General features: G+C 40.5%; 1 protein-coding gene across 2 annotated transcripts in view; it reads left to right on the forward strand.

Moving 5' to 3' along the window:
* The window catches only part of bean1 (brain expressed, associated with NEDD4, 1), a 79,259-nt gene that overhangs the window by 47,842 nt on the left and 10,362 nt on the right, over nt 1-21,055 (forward strand). The gene's annotated exons all lie outside the window — the stretch shown is intronic.

The raw sequence follows: 21,055 nt of genomic DNA on the forward strand, positions 1-21,055 counted from the left end.
CTCTCAAAAATATCAAAAATACTGTCGGCCGCTAAAAACTCGACATCCAATTCAAGGAACCACTTGGAATTACAGCACAACGTGACAAAATTAACTCAAAACAAAGTCTAAAGGTAACGAGACAGCCAGAATGTCATACATTTTATAGTTACAGTTTGTAACCATAGGTGGAGTTTGACTTTGGCGGGGGGCATGTTGATGACCCTGAAACAAAAGTCAAACGTTTCTACACACCTCATCATTTGTGCATTTTATACATTTTGACTACTATTGTAAATTCTCACTGAAGATATCAAAACTATGAACGAACATGTGGAATTATGTACTTGGCAAAAAAAAAAGAAGAAAAGTGAAATAACTGAAAACAGGTTTTATATTCTACATTCTTCAAAGTATCCACCCTTTAGGTGTGTCCAAACTTTTGCCCTGTACTGTATATATACATCTTGACACTGTCCGTGTTCAATCCTCAGTTCAAGCTCAGTTGTTGTTGGTAGCTTTTGAAAGCTTACATTTAAAGAAATTCTAAATATCCATCTTGCCTCCTCAGGTGTAGTTTTGGCTAAGCAAAGCAAAGGACAGTCTCTAAGGTGCTAGTCACGTGATCTGTCCGAAAAATAATTTGGACCCATTATGAAATACTTTGGGGGATTCTGGTTAATTTCATTCATTCTTGTAGTTTGTTTTATTGGATTGCAACTTTTATTGACAACATTTTAACAGCTAGGTTTTTATTTTAAAGGGGAAGGTCAGAATTTTTTACATTTAGTTAGACGTTTAATTAGTCGTTGGAGTTGATTTGAACAAATTCCGTAAAGTTTGTCAGTTATTTGTTAGTTTCAGGGCTCTGAAGTGGCTAAGCTAGCGCAAGTCAATCGTGGTTGAAATCAACTCCATTGACTGATTAAACCTCGCTAACTCGAAGATTAAGCTTTATGTGAAAAATTCAAATACTCGAAGAGTAAGCCTAATGTGAAAAATTCAAGTACATGCGATGACATTTTTCTGTTGTCATTCTTATGTTGAGGCAGCAAAGGGAGAAAAAATGGTAAAAAGTAACTGATAAATGACTTTGATAATAAAGTAATCAGTAAAGTAACTAGATTACTTTTTTGAGGAGTAATCAGTAATTATATTATTTTTTTCAAGTAATCTGTGACAACACTGTTCAGGAATGCATTCATATTAACTCATTGCCTGTAGGGCTGCTGTGATTTCTCACCTAATAAGCAAAAAAAATCGATGATCGAACTAATCTACTACAGATACATAATTAGATTTGGAGGAATTTTTTTACCTATAAGTTGTACAAACCCTATTTTTGAGCCTTTGAAATGTAAATAGTCTCTTATTTGTTATTTTTACAGGCTAAAGGCCTTTCAAGTCACCACTTAAGTTGTTGTTGTTGTTGGTTTTATTCTTGTATATTTGTTTATTAAAAAAAAAAAAAAAAAAAAAAAAAAAAAAAAGACTCCGGCGTCATGAAGTCCAAATCACGTAAATTGGATATGTCATAACCCGGGGACTACCTGTATTATATATTGAGCCGACAAGTCGACTTTGACAAAAATAATTAGTGATTAATGGACAATAAAAATAATTATTTTGACTGGGAGGTAGGGGTGTGACAAAATATATAAATGGTGATATATCGTGATACTTTGTATCCCAAAAGGTTATCGATATGCTCCTGCAAGAATCGAGATATCATTTTAAAAAGGTGTCAATATCTAAAAAAAAAATAAAATAAAATAAACAACAACAACAATTTGCTACCAAAATCTTCCACCATAATAGTGTCTCAGTTAACTCTAAGGCTGCATTGACGGTGCTCGACGCCCAATCCATTTAGACTGGGAACGTTCGTTCATTCGAAACCAGAGCATTCACAGTCATTCTGTCAGATTTTCAGGGCATTTATAGGTCACTTGTTGTTCATTTTAGGGCATTTCCAGGTCATTTCCTGTTGGGTTTGAGTCACTACCTATTTATTTGGGTGATTCCCAGGTCTCTTCCTGTTCTGTAACACAAAGTAAACAGGAAGTGACCCATAAAATACCCCAAAATCAACAGGAAGTAACTGAAAATCAACAGGTAAATGACCTTAAATGGCCCAAAATTACCACATTGCCTGGCATTGGCTGCTAATGACGGCCATAGATGTTCAATCTGTTTGAAGTGGGACGTATGGCACCCTCCCAGTACAAATGGATTGGACGTCTACTAGTGATAAACTCATTCCAATTCACAGCAGAAGCTTGTTTTTCTGTTTATTAGTTTTTTTTAGAATATCTTATCTAATTGTTGTATCGCCGTATCGTCAGATCATCGTTATCGTGAGCTTTGTATCGCAAACCCTATCGTATCGTGAGGTACCAAGAGGTTCTCACTCCTACTGGGAGGGTTTGCAGTTATCATTTAATACCAGCCTCCCCAGGTCAAAATGGATTGGACGTCTATCACTGTCAATGGCAACCAATCTGCTAATGTCAGCTTTTTGAGTTATTTGTGTTAGAAGCCATCACTTGTTCGTTTCATTAATGAAGGACTATAAATATGTTGCGCAGCTGTTTTCCATGAGAAAGAAAAAGCAGGCGGGTGTCGTCACTTGCGAGAGAGGTGAGATTTCCTCCACCGTGTGACCGGACCGCTAATGAAAAAACAAATCCCAAGTCCCATCGGGCGGTCTCAGTTAGCCAGCAGTTGTTGGCGTCACTTGGCAGTACAGATAAAAACGTCATCTTCTCCAATAATGAAGTTCTTTAGCGAGAAATTGGTGTATCCGGCTTCCATTCCTGCGACCATTCGACCTCATCCGAACAATCCCATGTTTATGGATCGATCAAAGTGGGATTTCCACAACAATCAAAGAGATACACAACGGTGTTTAGACTCTTTCTAAGGGGAAGGGACAGCGAAGAATTGTGGGATTTTGGCATTTTGGTTTCATGCATGCTGTCCACAAGAGATATAGCAGGGAAAAAAATGAAATAATTTACTGCAACAACAGTCAGAGCCAATATCCTCTATGGCAGGTAATAATTAGTATAATAAAATGTGGGGTGAAGTACAAAAGGAATACAATCAGAAGGTCCATTACACACTTCGAGGTCCGGGCCTTGGAGGTAGAAAAAGAGCAAAATTATCAAATTAATCGGCAACTATTTTGTTAATCAATCAATTACTCTTATTAAGCGACATTGTTTACCTAAAAATGATATTGATCGTCCAACTTTTGTCTGTGGAGTGTTTTTGTTCCAATGCACCTAAAAAGCTAATATGTTAATAGAACAGAACATTTAAGCCGATTAGTAAAGTATGATCTTGTTCTTTTGGTCATGACCCACAACTCATGACCATAGATGAGGGTTACAACGTAGATCGACCGTTAAATAGAGAGCTTTCAGCTCAGCTCCTTCTTAATGACAACAGACCGATACAGAGTAAGCATCACTGCAAACGTCGCACCGATCCGCCTTTTGAGCTCCTCCATTCTTCCCCCACTCATGAACAAGACCCCAAGATATTCCACTTGCGGAAGGACCTCATCCACGAGCCGGAGAGGACTTTCTACCTTTTTCCGACTGAGGACCATGGTCTCAGATTTTGAGGTGCTGATTCTCATTCCGACCGCTTCCCACTTGGCTGTGAACTGCTCGAGTGAGCGCTGGAGATTGCGGCTTGATGAAGCCACACAACCACGTCATCTGCAATAAAGCAGAGATGCAATATTGAGGCCACCACACCGGATCCCCTCAACACCTTGACTGAGCCAGGATGTTCTGTTTATAAAAGTTATGAACAGAACCAGTGAAAAAGGACAGCCTTGGCGAAGTCCAACCCTCACTGGAAACGAATCCGATTTACTGCGGGTGATGCGGCCCAAACTCTGTCACCCGTCGTACAAGCACCGAACTGCCCGATTAAGGGGGTCCAGTGCCACATGCTCCTGGAGCACCCCCAGGGGACCCACAAAGGGACATGGTCGAATGCCTTCTCCACAGTCCAAGTCCATAACACAACACATGTAGACTGGTTGGATGAACTACCATGCTTGTTTGGACCACCATTCCACAGCCAGTGGACCCTCCCCTCTAGTACCCAGGAATAAATCTGACCAGGGTGGCTGAAGAGTGTTATCCCCCGATAGCTGAAACACATCCTTCGGTCCTTCTTATTAAAAAGGGGAACCACCACTCTGGTATGCCAATCCATAGGCACTGTCCCTGGTGTCCAGGCAATGTTGCAGAGGCATGTCAACCAACATAACCCCACAACATCCAGAGCCTTTAGAGACTGGGTGGATCTCATCCGCCACCAAGGATCTGTCGTACAAGGACTGAACTGCCCGAATCATGGGGTCCAGTACCACATGCTCCTGGAGCACCCCCAGGGGACCCTCTAAAGCAGGGGTCCCCATCCGCCGGGCCGCAGACCGGTACCGGTGTTCTGCCAAAATATCCCACATCGGCGAAACGTCCTACATTAGTCGAATTTGACATCTAAAGTACTACCGTGCGCTCTAAACTTGTTTTGTTTAGATGCATACAGGAATAACGTAGTAAAAAAATGCCTGCAGAAAATACTTAAATGTAGTTATATCAAATAAGGACGGTTTAAATACGCTACGTGACTAATGTGGTCAACTGCTTCAAAGCTAACACAAAAAAACACAATGATTAAAAGTATGAGAGGGTAATACATGCAAAAACTATCTTTGAGGCAGTGAAAAGGTTCTAAATAAGTAAATACAAACAAAAATAGTGAGTACTCGCCGCTTCTAACCGATGTGCGCATGCGTGTGGATGCATGCGCAAGCGCCCTGAGCATTGTGTAGGACATTTCGCCGCGTAGTAAGGAATGGCCGAACACCGGCCCGTGGCTCTACTGGGCCGCAGAGAAATAATATTTTATTAATGACCGCATTCTGGCCGAATTAACTTTGGTCTGTGCCCCTGCTTAACACATCAATATCCCTGTCTACTCTAGATATAAAACTACAGTATAGATTAGAATGTCGTCATAGAACTCCATTGATTGAACTGCAAGCAGTACATCTTGTTTTGTATATATAATATATCTATGTGCGCATGTCCTTCATAATAACGTATGACTAAGCCCCCGAGCGCATTTGTTCCCCCACACTAGCGAAAATGACTGGAAACAGACGTATTTGGAGAGATTTTTTACGGCAAAAAAGGGCATCTGACGAGCCAGAAGATGAGCCTATAACCTCGAAGACCCACGAACTGCGAAGGAGTGGATTCGTGACCTGTTTGTGAATAAACCGAGTGATTCGAGCATGTCTGTACAACACGAGGATCAGCTTGTAGAGCTCGCAAATGACGGCGACCTTAAACGTACATTTGAGACAATTAAAGTTATTCCGGAATATCCTGACAGCGCTACGAAAACACTGAAAACCTTGCTACAATTTACAACATCGCATCTTTGTGAAGCAGGCTTCTTAATTAATGCTAAACGACACGGCGTTAACGGTGAGCTAGCGGTGTGCAGCTAACATGGCAGGATGGGTCTGAGGAGAACTTTTGTCCATCCACGATCAAACGTAAGTTAACATTCCTTTCATTAAAGAAAGTTTTTAGTGTTTACTTTGGAATCACTGCATTCGCGGCCATTTTTAATGTTAGGCGCATGCGCAGAACCACATAGTTGCAGTTTTTGATGGGTTGCAAAATTTGTCAAAACACCGGTCCATGAAAAAAAGACCCAAATCACACCGGTCCGTGGTGCAAAAAAGGTTGGGGACCCCTGCTCTAAGGGACACGGTCGAACGCCTTCTCCAAGTCCACAAAACACATGTAGACTGGTTGGATGAACTACCATGCCCTTTTGGTCCACCATTCCACAGCCAGGATGAAAACGACACTGCTCCTCTTAAATCCGAGATTCAACCTTCCAGTGGACCCTCCTCTCCAGTGCCCATGAATAAACCTCACCAAGGTGGCTGAAGAGTGTTATTCCCCCGATAGTTGGAACACATTCTCCGGTCCCTCTTCCTAAAAAGGTGAACCACCACACTGGTATGCCAATCCAGAGGCACTGCCCCAGGTTGTCCATGCAATGTTGCAGAGACATGTCAACCAACACAACCCCACAACATCCAGAGCCTTTAGAAACTCTGGGTGGCTCTATTCCACCCCCGGGGCCCTGCTACCAAGGAGCTTTTTATCCTGAGGATTAGTTGAATATCAAAATAATTGTTTGGGGCAGATCTGGTTCAACCACGCAGCCTCACTCAGCAAGAATGACCCTTTTGCATATTTGTAACATAATTTACATAATTACTTTAAAAGGTCCTTTTCTCGTGCTGCCTATGTTGCATAGAAGGGTAATTAAAAAGTTTAAGAATTTTCTAGATCTAATTTTTACCTTATGGCATTACAACCACTATCGTCAAAAGTGCTTGGCTGTGTTGTTTTTTGAGAATTGGCCTTACTCCCTCACATGGAGGAGAAGCTGCTGATAACTCAGAATGACAAAGTGTCGCAGCGAATGCCAGCGTCCCGCTTGACGCTCGTCCATAATACATGTGGCGAATGCGGGAAGCCTCACAGAGTATGCAGTCATGTATACCACTACCACCTCTTTGCCTTTAGAACAGCTGACACCAGAAAATGACTCCCTGCTGTGCATGCAGACAGTGTGATGAATGCGGTGAGATTACTTTGGATTAGACGCATCACAGCACCATGTAATTAATTTATTGGCTGCCATTGACAGCAACAGACGTCCAATCCATTCGAACTGGGAGGTCTGACAGCAATCAATCGTCAATGAGTTAAGAGTTGTGTGACTCTGATCTAATTTTCTAGCACGATGTGTCATTTTCTCCCTGGCGTCTCATCTCGGCGCGGCTAATTGTGTTGTCTGTCGTGGTGTTGCTTTCACAGCAGATGAGAGAAATGTTCTCGCGCCGCAAAGTGTTCCCGAGACGTTGTTCTCCAGACAGAAGACTAACGCCGAGAGGCATCTTTGTCTCTACTCTCTCTGCTATCGCAGTTCGCTCTCATCATCGTCATCATGAGCTCGGGTTTGATTCTTCGCTTATATTCAGACAAGTTGTGGCTGGAAACAGATACTGTATGTAATGATGAAAAAAGAGGCATTACAAGACAGTGGTACCTCTATTTACAAACGTCTCTACATACAGAATTTTCAGGTTAAGACACGCCTCAACGGGAAAATATTGCCTCTTGTTACGAAATTTCAGGATACAAAAGGCAAAAATACACTATGGTTGGTACTCGCAGTTTTCAGCGTTTACTGTATATAACGTACTTATAGCTGCTCTGCCATTGGCTATTGCCTAGCATTCCTGGCATCCAATTGGATAAGAGGGAACTCTACTGTGTGTGTGTATCCCAGCGTCCTCTTCATTCGCCCCTTGTGTTCCGACAGCTTTATATGAGTGCATTAACTTTATTCTTTACTATAGGTTTTTTACATCATACACAACTCCAATTTTATGTTTATAGTGCAATAATATAATTGTAACATGTATTTTTTTTTTTTTACATTTTTAATGCATTTTATAAGATTTATGTCTGAATTTTGGGGGGCTTGGAACAGATTAGGGCATTTACATGGAAAACGTGTCTTACAGAATTTTTACGTTACGAAACTACTTCCAGAACCAATTAATTTCGTAAGTAGAGGTACCAATGTATATATGCAATGAGGTTATCACATTTAATTGACTATTCAAAAACAGGGAGAGTCGGAACGGGGCAGTACAGTCCCATGCCGGCTCCCCCTTGATTTTAATGCATCTTACACCGAGGATGTGGGGCAAGTTGGGTTGGGAGGTGACGTGACAATTGCCTCCCCGCTGCCAGCCCTACAATTTCCTTCACCTCTTTTAAAATACCACTTACATTATACTCCAGAGGGGAGCTACGATGAGGGTCAGTGGGATGTGCGACAGGGAAGCGGCGGTCCCACTGCCTTCTCAGCTGGGCTCTCGTATTCTAACGCATACACTGCACTACCCTCACCAAACAATTCTATCACAGTGATGGGTAGTGGCTGCCAGTCGGGGACCTGGCAGTCACAGTAATAGAGCGGTAGAAGGGTCCCACACTTTTCCAAATGGCAGGACTCATGGGGTGGGGCCCCCTCTTTGTCTGGGCTTTCAGTTGCAGGGGTGGGGCGTGCTTCAGTCCCAAACGTCTCTCGGCGCTCTCCTGCTTCCACCTTCCTCTCTTTTTTACCCCTGCATCATCCTTGGGCTGCGACACGGATCACCGGCTGGGTGCCGGTGGGTTAGTTGGGTGTCGCCCCTTCCGGGTGGGGATACTGTCCTGCCACAGGCCTAATGGGCCGTAGGGGTCCCGTGGTTTGCTGCCTCGTTCGGGGGGTTGTGGCGATACCTGGGGGCCTTGGTGGGCATGCAGTGGTGGGGCGGGCGTAGGGGCGAGATGTCGCATCCCCTCATCCTTTCCCCGACTGCCGGTTAATAAGGGCGTGGATGGTCTGGGGGACTGCCCTGGGTCCCAGGGGGATGGCGGTGGCCCCCTTGCCGGAGCTGCAGGAGGAGGGTTGGCTAGGGTGGTGCCAGGGCCCTGGGGTGGCCCCCGTGAAATACTTCTACTTTTTTGTAGGACAGTCACACATCTGAGTGGGATCCACACTTAAATGTGATTCACTTAATACTGGGTTCCACATCTCAGTTTGCTGATTAGTGTACATTCCACCCCGCCTAAGCACGTTCCCTTTGACTTACAGTACCTTCCGTCTTCTTTCTCCTCGGTTATCAGGCCCCCACATGGTGTAAATATAAATAGCTAACGATAGCACCACTGTGTTCATAGGTAGCATAGGCATGTAAAAATGTATTTCTTGTTGATGTTTGTTCTTCCCCCTCTTTTGTCTGCTTCCCCCCTTTCTGTCCCCCCATAACCCGTTCCCATTCGCAACGTAACATAATGAACAACCCAAATGGGAGTATATCAAACTCCCATGTGATACATTAAAACTGTTCAGACCATAAGGATACTCAGCTTCCTATTCTCCCTGTCTAAGCAACTGAACAGGACAGGTCAAAAAAATTGACTATTCAAAAACTAATCCACAACTATTTTGATTGTATTCGTCGGTCAATCGTTTCAAGACTGTTGACGTAAAATGGTCCAAATCCTCTTTCTTTGAAGTTAAGATGGAAATGATAGGAAATATGAGCATTGTGGGCGCGTCCGTGAATTGGCTCGGCAATACGGACGGAATATGTCTAAAATCTCGACAGTCCTCCTCCGACCTGCGTTCCCCAGTCTAAGTAAGGTGACAATTGTTATTCTTGTAACATCGGAAAGGAAGTCGCCAGCTTCGTCAGGTTTTAATTAGAGCTGAAACGAGTACTCGAGCAACTCGAGTAACTCGAGTTTAAAAACTGATCCGAGTAATTTTATTCACCTCGAGTAATCGTTTATTTTGACAGCTCTCAGCATCACGTTTTGCTCGGACTACTTTTAATGCGGGACAACGCGCTGTCACGTGCGGAGAGGAAGAAGGGGAAAAAAAAAAAACTTACTGCAGCCGACAGCCGCCACAAACAACGCCGACGTTGCTAAATACTAGCCCATACAATGCTACGTTGGTACAGGTAGCGTCTCATGTGTCTCATAGAGATCACATGTATGTTGAACTAGATGCTAAATGACAGACTTGGCCGCGTCTGGGCAGCTTTAGTAAACAGCCGCCATCTTAAAGCAGTAGAGCGCTAAGCGCTAATAAAGAGCGCTAAGCGCTAATAAAGAGCGCTAAGCGCTAATAAATAAGATTAACGTTCCTGTTCTGAAGTCACGTTAGCCCTGCGGAGGGCTAGGTTTCTATTAATTATGACCACTGTCGATGCTTGGCTAACGTGTCTTACATACAGGCTTTAACATAACATAGCATTGTGGAGTGATGAGGGTGTAAAATAAAAACTTAATCATGCTAACTATCAATTTTAGCTCAGTAGTCATTGCTGGATAAAACACCAAGTAGCACTGGTGCTAATGTGCTCCAATACAGCCTGTATCATACATTTATTTTGAACACTGCAAAAACTCTAAATCCTATCAGGACTTACAGTTTAGACTAACTTAAAACTTAACTAGAACTTAAAAATGGCTTGACACAAAGAGAAATTCAATTGAAAGACGTGGGAAAAAATCCAAACTTTTAAGTGATGTGTGTTATCAAGCGTAACGGCATTTTTAGGTAAGATATATATATATTTTTTTGTAATAAGATCTAAAGTTTTTTGAGTGAAAGCAGTGAATGTCTTTTTTTTTTTTTTTTTAATTCTAGTTACATCTGAGATGCAATTGTTGGCTGTTTTCAACAATATACATCGAAAATAAAGACATTGATTGACTGAAAATGGTTCAAAATTAGATGAAATGTCTTGTTTTCTCATGTATATTTATAATTGCTCTTCACCTAAAAATATATTTGTTTTATCCGATTACTCGATTAATCGATAGAATTTTCAGTCGATTACTCGATTACTAAAATATTCGATAGCTGCAGCCCTAGTTTTAATTATTTATTTCAGAACTTGTGCAACACAACATGTCTACTGTCCTCCGTGGCCGTCACCAACAACAACATGAAAATAGCAAGTAAAAACTCTTCCGCACCTCTGTCACCAGTCACACGCTGCGTTCAGGAACAGCATGCAAAACACAACCGCCACATTAGAACCCAATTCGTTACATTATTGTATTTATAATTTATTTGTTGTGCTATGTGTAATTGCTATTTGAATTTTCCCAGCAGTATTTATTAAGGATTCAGTATAAGTTTTTGGGCTGTGGAACAAAGTAATTTAATTATAATGCATTCTTATGGGAACATTCCGCTCAACATACGACCATTTCGACTTAATAACCAGGTCCTGGAACGAATTAAATTTGTATGTAGAGGTACCACTGTAGTTGGTAGGGGCGGGCCAATAAACAAGAGTTCTCAGTGACATCACACTAAACCTTTTCTTAACCTGCCCAAAAAATCCTGGCAGCCATGACAAAGAGCTTGGTGGTATAACAGAGATTCAGCACTCAATTTTCTCATCCTTTGCCTGTTTACAACTTATCTTGAAACACATTTCATATATTTGAAACAAATCATCAAAATGATTGGAGCTTCCTTTTAATAGTAAAATGATGACAAGTAATTTGGTTGTTTTTATATCTTGGTACTGCACTACTACTGTGGTAGATGATAACCCCTAAGGCAGTTAGAAGCATAACACATCACATGCTCCATTAATATGAGCACATGTTGAACTAAGTGCTACAAATATTAACATTTAGCACCAACCCTCCACATGAGAGAGTGACAGGACACCAAGGAAGATGAAGACGAGCCCCTGTGAAAAAACAGCAAAGTTAAACGGCATAGGGGGATACAGCGTGTGTGTCGTGTGTGCGTAGTGTGTAAAGTGTAGCTCTAATGATCTGTCACACGCTGAAGTGGAGTAAGTCCCCGGGGGAAGGATGAGGCTGGGAAAGATGCCGAAGGGGGAGGAGGGAGAAAAAGGAGTCTGTAGTGAGTGCAATAGTGTGTGCGGGAGAATAAAGCTGTTACGTAACGTGACATCCCGCCGCTGCACTCGCTTTTTCTCGCTCTCCTCGCGCCACGCCGCTTGGCACGCAGCTTTGGATTCCACGCTGTTCGCACTGCAGCATTTTAACTCTCTATGCGGACTAAAGTATTCGGACGTTACACTACACCGATGGCCCTGACGTGCTTACTAGGCCTTGGCGGATTTAGACAGATTTCGGTGATCAGCTGTGACACAGTTAATTGATCGAACATGGCAGAAATGCAGCTACACTACATTCTGGCAGATAGCGAAGAGTCCCACAAAAGGAGTCCAATGTTGATCCTTTTCAACGAGTGTCTAGTTTGTAAAACTAAACACTCTTCTTATTCTTCTTTGTGCTTGTTCTGTTGGGGTCGCCTCCGCATGTCATCCCTTTCCATGTCGGCCTACCTGTCTTCCATCACTACTGATATAAACCTTCTCTTTGTCTTTCCTCCCTGTCTCTTCCCTGGTAGCTCCATCCTCAAGACCGTTTTACCAATACACCGTATTGGTCCGAATATAAGACGACCCTGATTATAAGACGGCCCCCTCTTTTTCAAGCTTGAAAAAAAAAAGACTTTTTAAACACCAAATTAATTTTTATACAGAAAATAATTGCAGTACATCTGAAACAAATGATTGTAAAAATATATTTGAGAGAAAAAGGATGTTATTTTGCCTCATTCAAATCATAATATCTGAACATTTGAATATGTATATTAAAGTGCAATCACATTTGTAAATGAATGGCTTGATTTTGGAAATGTAAATAAACCAATCTATTGTGATAAAACAACAAAATTGCAATAACTGCATTAACCATCAAAGTGAAGTCTAACTGTAACTGTAGTCTTGAAAAAAATCTGAATAAGGAAAAATATTGCAATAAAATTATGCAAACTGGTTAAACCTGAGAGTATCTGAGATCATGACAGAACATCGCTTCAATGATATCTGGCGCCATCTAGCGTCGTGAATGGGGAGAGTAGCTGAGATCTTTCATGACAGAACATCGCTTCAATGATATCTGGCGCGATTTAGCGTCGTGGATGGGGAGAGTAGCTGAGATCTGTCATGACAGAACATCGCTTCAATGATATCTGGCGCCATTTAGCGACGTGAATGGGTATAATGACTAGACTGTGAATATAAGAGGACCCCCTCTTTTTCAGTCTTATTTCAATGCAAAAAACACAGTCTTATATTCAGGCCAATACAGTACTCACAATTTCTTCTTTCAAAGTGTCCAAGCCATTGAAGTCCGCCCTCTCTAACTTTGTCTCCAAAACATCTGACCTTTGCTATTCCTTTAATGAAATCATTCTTGGTCCTATCCAAGCACAGCATCATTTCTTTTTCTTTTCAGCAACACTGTCAGTCATCCGTACATCCTGGCTGCCCTCACCGTTGTCTTTATAATTCTACCCTTCATTCTATCAGAGACTTTTCTGTTACATAAAACACCTAACTACTTCATGTCAGGGAAATTCAATTTTGAACTCCAAGACAAGTGTCATCTCGGTAGCTCGATGAGAAATGAATCAGACCCCAACCATGGATTGCTTGCTTCGAAGGCTTTATGAACAAGAGCTCTCGGGTACAGACGCGGAGCCACGCACAAAGCATCCTCTCCGCATGTGGACAAAAGAGAAATGCAGAGCATGCCTCAATTTATGGGTTGACATCATAGAAACAAAAACCGAAACTTACTATAGCATATCCTGGTAAAAACATCTCAAGTTACAGAAAAAAACCTCTACTAGGGGAAAAAATACCTCAAGTTATGACTTGAACACCGACTCTGGCTAGAACAATGATAAGCTCAGCCTGATAAGCCACAGTCGCCCATTGTATTCATTCAGGGCATATTGGATAGCACAGGAACATAACAGTCCCTATTTGGGCATATTGTGATACAGTCTACAATAGTCAAGGCTATGGGAAGGCACACTCAAACAGGTTAGTATAACAATGATGCTCTATGCTTCAATGTTCTCATGCAAGCATAACAAAAGCATACAAAATATGATGTATAATGGTTGTGTTTTAAGCATGAATACAGTTCTCTCACACTTCCTCCACCTCTTCCAACCACAGGTGGTTAGAGCAGCCAAAAATTTTACTCAAATAAGAGTATCGTTATTTCAAAATAATATTATTCAAGTAAAGGTAGTCACCCAAAAAATGTACTCAAGTACAAGGAAAAAAGTATTTATTTATTGAAAAGAGTACTCAAGTAATGAGTAATTGCTTACAGTTTTGTTTGTTTTTTTCAAATAATGTTTTTCTTTCTAAGCACAAAATTATCTATATGAACTGTTGTGATAATGATACTGTACAATAAACATTACATAAGAATATTAAGCCAAAGAAATACTTTTTTTTTTTTTTTAAATCATTGAATTCTGGCGAGAGAAAAAAATGACAGAAATGAAGCATTATTTGTCTAAAGAGCATGAGTGCCCTCTAGTGGAGAGAATAGTTCCTAGTTTGAATAGTGATTCGTTCCCTTCATAGTTACTGTTATGGAATTAAAAGGATCATATCTCCGGTTTTACATGGTCAATCGGTGCCAAATAAAAACTGGGAGAGAGGTTAAAATCCCTGCTTTCGAGTCATGTTGAGAGCAGCGCTCTCTGTCAAATAATCATCAATCGTCAACAACTCTGCACATCACCTTTGTTCCTAAAAATGGGCAATTGCACAGCTTTTCAATTCCTCATGCATTTTCCTATCTGCTAGAACAACTTGGTCAAAATCTCCACAGCTCCTTGTGTCAACTCCCTTCCCGTTCTTCATCTTCTTGAGTGTCATTCTCACTTCACCCTTGCCAAATCACTGCTACTTCCCGGTCCACCACATCTTTCACTCTACTTACTTTTCATTTTCCTCATTCATCCATAGACTTCTCTATCAGTTGACGAGACAGCTCCTACAGATATTGCGCCAAGGCCTCCAAGAAGGGGCCGGGTTGCGTTCTAACGCCAGATTTAGGTGAAAACACGATGAAAGTTTTAGTGCGGGGTTCGGCAAACCGTGTTTTGAGAGCCGTATACGGCTCTTTAGCGCTGCCCTTGTGGTTCCCTGGAGCATTCTCAAAAATGTTTGAAAATGGACAAAGATGGTTGAAGGAAATATATTTTTTGTTTTGATATGATATGTTTTGACATTCTTAACGATTTCCAATGCTGTAAAAATGCGTAGAATAAATATTAAATTTCAACATTTGCGTCATAGCCTGTGACACACGATTCAATCAGCAGGGCAGGATCCCAAGCAGATGTTTATTGTAAACAAACCGGCAGCCAAGTACCCAGTTGCGAATGAGCAAAAAAGTGTAATTCCATTACTTAGCCTAGCTTCATAGTGATTTTTTCGTGTTTTCTAACTCGAGTGAGGCATTAAGTTGACCGTCTGAACGGGACAAGTCGCAAAGAAGTGGACCATTTCAAATCCGATCTCGGTCACTTTTGTATGTGGTTGAAATCCGATCTGGGCCACATTTTTCTAGAATGTGGTGGGCGGTGTGAACTGTCAAGTCTCCCGAATTGGAATACATGCAGCAATTACATCAGCAAAGAGCGAGAGACACAGGGCGGTACGGTAGCGGTGCAGCTGTGCGTTAGCACCTAGCTTTCTTTGAACACAGCTTTTGAGGAAGGGTCAACAGTCATTAAAAAGTAAAATGGGTTGAGGATACGCCTGAGAATGCTTGGTTTTCTTTAGGCTCCGTATGAGCAATATTTCAAGATTGCTTACACGGCTGAGAGTAGGGGCAAACTGTCTGTATGTGTGTGTATCATGCTCATGCACGGACAGTGCGATCCTTATAAACTTTGAATATAAAACTAAATGGGGATTATTTATGTTTGTTATTTATGTCCTCTTTTTGGAAATCAAAATATGATCACCTTTGAATGATGTTGAGCCAGCATGTGTGGTCATTTGTTTTGATGCTTCTGCGCATGCGGGTCAGTTTTTTCAGCGCATCTCGGACTGCAAATTATTGCGCATGCGTGGTACTTGAACCTGCTCAATGGACAAAGGCAGTCTGAGCAGTCACGTGGTGCGTGATGCACTGCAGGGAAAATAAACATTAAATCATGAAGGCTCATTATGTATTTGTATCCGACTTAGTCATTTTGATAGTAAGCTAATATAGCTAATACAGATATATACAGGATGTGTTGCCTTCATTATTAGGCTCATTTAAGGCTTTAATTTTTTGCGGCTCCAGACATATTTGTTTTGTTTTTTTGATCCAATATGGCTCTTTCAACATTTTGGGTTGCCGACCCCTGTTTTAGTGCATACAGGCAAGCAGGAATGTCAAGGAATCAAGGATTCAAGGTAATTATTATATAAAATAGCTCCATGCATACACTTTGAAACGTTGTGAAAAAAATGAAATGAATGGGAAAAAATTAATGCTACTTTAGCTTGAAGTATTTATGTAAAATGAATGATAACTTCCCAGTTTTTTACTTTTAACTAAGAATCTTGACTGTTACGTTCATATCTAAAGAAATTCTGGGATTTACGCATTTATGTACAAGAATTTTCAACTTAAAATGCTCTTTGTTTGGTGATGGCCGCCATGTTGGATTTTGTATCGATACACAATAGCGTAACTTTACATTCAATAATCATTTTCTTCCAACTGCCTGTTTTTTGGCAAAAAACTAGTAATTTAGACATTTCTGTATCCATACAAAAAAAATAAATCAGCTTTTACGTGTTTTATTTTATGTAACATTTCAATTTAAAAATGACGAGGGCGAGATAGCCGGCAAGATGTGTTGAGACATCGGAATTCAACCAAAATAAGTTGTGATTGTATATAGAAAAATGCAAAATTTGCTTTTGTTGAGTAAACTTCAGATGATTCTGCATGCTTTCCTCAAGTATAAAGTTTCTGATGTGAAAATTTAGTGATTTATTAGCTGTTAAAAACATATATCAAAATTGCACTAAATTAAAAAAAAAAAAAAAAAGAAAATCACTATTTCGGGCAAAAACTTATATGTAGGCCTGTTGCAATAACAAATTTTAGTGTGCGATAATTATTCTCATAAATTATTTCGATACGTGATATTATTGCGCCCCCCCCCCCAAATTTTTTTTAACCAATTTACAATAACACAGTGCGAATACAGTATATATTAAGAGATCAAATACACCCATTTAAAGGCGATAAATATTTACTCTTAAATTCAAAAATACTTTTTAAGAAATCACAACTAACAACAATAGACCATGCCTCTTAAGTAAAAAACAACACTATTGATACTGCACAGAAACACAGAATAAATAAAATGTGTTTTTAAAAAAATGGCACTTAATAACTTAAGCATTTAGGCACATGAAAACTTTTCCCGTCATAGCTTCTGCAATGGTGTTCCATAGGGAAGCAACGATACAGTTAAGTCATGGTTTGGTACGATTTTTGATACGGGGGACACGATTTTCGATCTGATTCAACACATTAAATGCTCTGTAAAAAAAAAAAAATATATATATATATTTTTTTGTAAAAAAAAAAAATATATATATATATATATTTTTTTTGTTTCGTTTTTGTTGTTGTTGTTGTTGTTTTTTTGCTAACGAGCAAAAATTAATTTGCCATCATATAAACATGCCTTTTAGTGCATAATATTTATGTGCTTACTTCTTACTGATCTGAAAAAAATTTGTATAAAAGTGCTGAGAACAATCTTTACTGTTTGTAAAGTGAGGCAGGGCACACTGTTGATTGCTACAGCTCTCTTAGCAGCTAGGTTTACTACATGAGCAAGACATCCTATTCATGGTCCGAATCCATCTGTGTCACATACTGAATTAACAATATTTGCAACATTATCTATAGCCACTGGTATGGATTGAGTTGGCCTTCTTAACTTCCATTCAGTCATGACAGTTTAGAATTCATCAATATAGTATACGGACTACGTGTCCCATAATCACTCTGGGCTCACGTAGTCAATGGCATGGAACGTAGCACATCTAGTTTGCCCTTTCATGATATCTAGTGTGTGCGCACATGAAAAAAGTTAGCAAGCGCCGCTGAAGTCACGTCTGCTCATTACTACACAACACCAGCAGATGACAATCTACTTTCATAAACAGGATGAGTTTGAAGCACAGCGCTCTTAATTTCATTCAGCTGTTCGTTGTCAAAGCGAGGTTGTTCGTAGCAGCCAAGTCGGTAACAATGTTTTGGCGGACTTCGTTGTAAATATCCGGCGTTGTGCCGAAAAATAGCCGCCCCGCGTGAAATGTCACTCCTGACGGGAGCGCCCACACGTCAACAACACCGGCGCGCCATAGATGGTCCACAGTCACTCCGGAGCACTGACGCGGCCGTTATACGTTGAACAATAGGATATAATGGGAACGATTGGCTCCGGCGCTAGTTTTTGCCGGACCTGGAACGAAGATACATTTTGCGCACTTGGTAACGAGGAATCCGAACTTTTAACAGCACGTCTGCCGCACGCGCACGCGAGGCAATAAATCGCAGCGGAAAAATTACCGCCTTCATTTTTACTTATCGCGCGATAAATGGAATTATTGCATATTGCGACATGCTTACTTATAAGATATGTTAAATATTGCTATTGATCCTAAAAATATATGTGGTTATCTCTGCATATGGTGATTTTTGTGCAGCTTGCGTACATTCTGAAATTTTATAGCCAATAATTAAAATAATTAATCGGGATTTTATTAGGGAAAGACTTTGAATTTTTTGATGCCACTGCTCATGGAGACTCATATATGTCTAAGGGAGGTGCCTGTTTTGGTTTTAGGTCGCTAGCGGCTTTGGTTTTGAAAATATTTGAATTTTAAGTTTTTGAAAATAGGCCCCCTAAGGACCGGCCCCGCGCTCCGTTTCCCGTCAACTGTTACTGAAGTCTATGATTCATCAACACCTCAAAGTATTCCTTCCATCTACCTGCAGTGCACTGCTGGCACCAGTGAACACATTTCCATCTCTCTCCTTAATCACCTTAACCTGCTGCTCATCATTCTTATCTTAATCCCTCTGTCTGGCCAACCCGTAGAGATAGTGTTCTGCTTTTGAAGTTTCCAACCTGAGATACATACTGTATGCCTCTTCTTGGTCTGTGTAAAACTAACCATACATAAAGAAAATGACACATTCTTTGCATCAAAATACAAAACACACTTCTCATTTTCTTGTTTCGAAACCCTTTGCTAATATCCGATGGAAGACGCCGTTGTTACGCTGACAAAAATGATCGGAGCGCTGCAGTATTTGACTCTACAATACAATGAATAAAAATCCTTGTGAACACTCAAGAGGTAGAACAGCACCCATAGGCATATGCCTATTGTACATTGCATTGTATGCCTAAGTTATAGCAACAAACCGTCAATGTGACCTTCTTCTACTGTTTAATACGGATAGTGTTCCTCTTCGAAGGGCGACACTGCCTCCCAGTGGCCAAGGTGTCCACACAATCACTTTTTTGTATCAATTCCATGCTCTGTTTAGAGAATTTCCCATAGTTTTCCAGTTATTTTATGTATTTTTTGGATCTGTATGTTTCTAATTGAGGGTCTGTTGTTGCCAATATTGAAAACGAGAACTCTTTGCGAAAGGTAGAGTATTCAATGCTGCTAATTTTATTTTTATATTTACATCATACTGTAGGCTATGTGATTGAAAAGTATAACTACTCTCTACTTTCTACATAATTCTTGAGGGGAATTCTAAATCAGGCTACTTAGGACAACGATACTTTTCGCCAAGATCGTCATCCATTGAATATGGTACGCCCGCCGGTGTCGTGCCATATACGTCAAAAAGTGTACCCCCTGGATGGAGCCACTGCGCAGCACTGATTTGCTTGAGTTCCATGTTTTGGTGATGTAGTTATCTACGAAGTTTTAAAACATGGCCCTTCCATCAAAAAAATAAAAAAATAAAAATAAAAATTCTTTCGTATAACGTATTATATGTACTGAATGTTAAAAAAAATGGCAAAATTTTACTGTTTTACTCGTAGGATGAACTGTTATTACTAGAGATGTCCCGATCGATCGGGTCCTATCACGTCATTTTCAAAGTATCGGAATTGGCAAAAAAATATCGGCCATGCCTTTTTTAATTTTTTTTTTTTTTTTAATTAAATTGTTTTCTAATTGTATTTAAAGTTACAGACATAATATGTTACACTCATCCAGAGTCTTTAGTTTCGGCCTAAAATATTGTTATCAAATTTATCCCAATAACGACGGTAATACGTTTTTTTTAAATGTATCACGTTGCAATTAATACATGCGTTGCACGACCCACTCGTGCATTGTCGTACTCAATCTGTAATGGCGCCATTTTACTTATATAGAGAGACAAAAGCCAGTAGAGTGAATTTTGGCAGCCTTTGGAGGCTTATTTTAATTGGCTAAAGTCATACAATCCTTCTCCCTACAATTAGAAATATCATGGGAAGCAATGTGGGGTAGCAAGGTAGCATTTGCTCTTTTTCTTAACACCTTATTTTAATTCCCAACGCAGAGAAGATATATCAATGGGTAGCACTACGCACAGTCATGGGTCCACTTCCCATCATGGTTCCACTTCCCATCATGCATTGGGGCATGGCTGCAGTATTATTTACTGAAACAAATACACTAGATGGCAATATTTAGCCACAATATACAAAGTCACAAGTCTTTCTATCCGTGGATCCCTCTCACCGAAAGAATGTTAATAATGTAAATGCCATCTTGAGGATTTATTGTCATAATAAACAAATACAGTACTTATGTACTGTATGTTGAATGTATATATTCGTCCGAGTTTTATTTTTTTCTTAATGCATTGCCAAAATGTATATGATCGGGAAAAATTATCGCGAATGATTGGAATTGAATCGGGAGCAAAAAAAAGCAATCGGATTGGGAAATATCGGGATCGGCAGATACTCAAACTAAAACGATCGGGATTGGATCGGGAGCAAAAAACATGATTGGAACAACCCTAGTTATTATTGTAATTCAAGTCCTGTATGGAGTTTCTCCAGTTTAATAAACGTCGATGTCCAAAATATAACTCTGTGGTTCTTTTCTGGCTTCAATTAATTGCTTGTGTGTGTGTGTGTGCGCTCCTGCGGCCAGATGATACGATTTTTGACGGGGTTAACTACTTTGGCAAGACACTGGTGGTGGCTCTGTTGTACAATTAGAGTCTTTAGTGGGGCAAATTGAAACTCCGCTCACCATTTTGGCCGGGCTCGCTGGTGTTTCATGTTCCACATTTTCAATCCTTTGTTCTTGCTCAGTAGTTGTTGTTACTTTTGAAAGTTTAGGGTTGAAAAAAATTACGTATATCCATCTATCCTCTTCGGTCCTCGGGTGGTTTTGGCTAAGCAAAGCAAATGACCGTCTAAGGTGCTAGTCACCTAATCTTTTCGAAAAATAATTTCGACC

The sequence above is a fragment of the Corythoichthys intestinalis genome, chromosome 10 (assembly GCF_030265065.1).
Source record: "Corythoichthys intestinalis isolate RoL2023-P3 chromosome 10, ASM3026506v1, whole genome shotgun sequence".
Lineage (NCBI taxonomy): Eukaryota > Metazoa > Chordata > Actinopteri > Syngnathiformes > Syngnathidae > Corythoichthys > Corythoichthys intestinalis.